A 2,349-nucleotide genomic window follows, 5' to 3' on the forward strand; every position below is an offset into this window, starting at 1 on the left:
AGTGCAAAAGATTTATGTATGCTAATTAATGCACATGTTGACATGGGAAAATGATGACATTTGTTTCTTACCAATCTGATTGTTTTACTGTTTTCAGGACATTTATTCGTCACATGATGTTTTGATCATTTTTTTTAAACTTCTAAAGTCACTCAAAGAATTAAACCAATTATAATATATATATGGTAGTTAATCACAACGATGTAAAATACTTTTGTTATATGTATATGATTGTTAGTAGAGTTATTTATTTTATTCGGTACTTTATTTTATAATATATACAAGTATCAATATATATGTGCCACAATCGCGGACTTCAATTTTATGACATTCCATTTTTTTCAAGGTTAAGTGTCAATCTATGTCTTTCTGACAGCCAAATCCAATAAGCGATGCAAAATCCATAAACAGAATTTAAGTGTTTTTATTTGTAATATTTAGAATTTACGATTATGTAACACATACATAAAAGATGCATGGATTGGGCCAAAATAAAAAATACCTTTGTTTCCCCTAACGCGACCGACCCAATTAAAATGCGCCGACTGGAATTTTTTTTTTACATAAGATTATTCAAATATTTTTTTTATGTTTGTTATTTTTCATAAAATAAAATTCCATCCAAATCCCTTTTTATCAGAACGACTGATTTTGTTCTGTGATTTTCAAGTGTTTGTTGTAAACAAAATGGCGCTCAAACATGTCGTCACGGAGGGCGTAGTTCGTCACTTCGTGTTTTAAAAGAAAGGCGACATATCAACCTTATGCCTTTAGCATATAAGAATCATACACTCTTGAAACACTTTGTTAATAAATTATAATATGCAATGACTTATTACGAGTGTTTCGGTTGTATTTACTAACCTGTCTTAAAATTAAGGTACGTAGAGAGCATGCTAAGGTCCGTAAGCCCTCCTTATGATACCCCTTATGAGCAGACAAAGGGCCCACCTTGTGAACACACCAATCAATTTCACTGCATTTTATTTGAGTTTCATCTTAAAAACAGTTCATCAATATTCCTATGTTTACTATATGGGACCATCAGAGTTGAAAATAAGTCTGCATATTTCATCCTAATAAATACATGTAGAATTCAAACATCCTTTCTTTATCACAGGCACTTGGGGTATGGACCCCCCCCCCCCTTTTCCATTTTTTTTCTTTTTAAATCTGGGGTCGAGTCACCTTTTTCCTAGTTTTGTATTCTAATATGCACTGTATGTTATCAATAATGTAACTCTTTTGTCTCTATAAGCTGTTTTTAAATATATCGTTTTCGACTGATACATAAAAAGAGAGGAGGCTTGCAACTCTTTTCTCATCGTCTGCCTCACCTCGCTTAAACTTCGCCTGATTATTTATCGAAAGAATAAGAAAACATGGAATATGCATACATCAATAAATTCGTTATACATTCTTCTTCCTTTTCATATTTCCATTTAATTTTTATGTGCCCCCGATTTGTAAATATTTCGATTAAATCACCCGCATCTAGGGTAAATTTTGTTGATGTGCACCAGCTGGGACGGAAGTGCCCGGTATTTTCGGGTATCATCATTATGTGTAATGTCATTCGGAACATTAAATGCGAGAAGGAATAAATCCCGAATTTTCTCTTCATATGACATGTAACGGTAAGTTCTGTGAATAACAAGATAACTTTAACTAGCAAATTCTAATGGATGAATATTAACTTTTAACAGACGACCTAGACAACCAAATTTCACAATACTGTTATTGCAAAGCCTTGAATTTTTTTTTTTAATGCAGAACATTTATAAAGTTAGAGTTACCGTTATTGCACTTCCGTCCCAGCTGGTGCACATCAACAAAATTTACCCTAGATGCGGGTGATTTAATCGAAATATTTACAAATCGGGGGCACATAAAAATTAAATGGAAATATGAAAAGGAAGAAGAATGTATAACGAATTTATTGATGTATGCATATTCCATGTTTTCTTATTCTTTCGATAAATAATCAGGCGAAGTTTAAGCGAGGTGAGGCAGACGATGAGAAAAGAGTTGCAAGCCTTCTCTCTTTTTATGTATCAGTCGAAAACGATATATTTAAAAACAGCTTATAGAGACAAAAGAGTTACATTATTGATAACATACAGTGCATATTAGAATACAAAACTAGGAAAAAGGTGACTCGACCCCAGATTTAAAAAGAAAAAAAAATGGAAAGGGGGGGGGGGTCCATACCCCAAGTGCCTGTGTTCTTTATGCCTTTTTATTCATCGTTCATGGATTAAACTTCGTAACTTTGAATTGTTTATGACATTTCTTCATATTTTGATATGGTTTGTCTCAATTAAATATTGTTAGCATACTTTTTCCAAA

Source organism: Saccostrea echinata, unplaced genomic scaffold (genome assembly GCF_033153115.1).
Source record: "Saccostrea echinata isolate AGI-Se365-2 ecotype Australia unplaced genomic scaffold, CSIRO_AGI_Sech_v1 ptg000014l, whole genome shotgun sequence".
Lineage (NCBI taxonomy): Eukaryota > Metazoa > Mollusca > Bivalvia > Ostreida > Ostreidae > Saccostrea > Saccostrea echinata.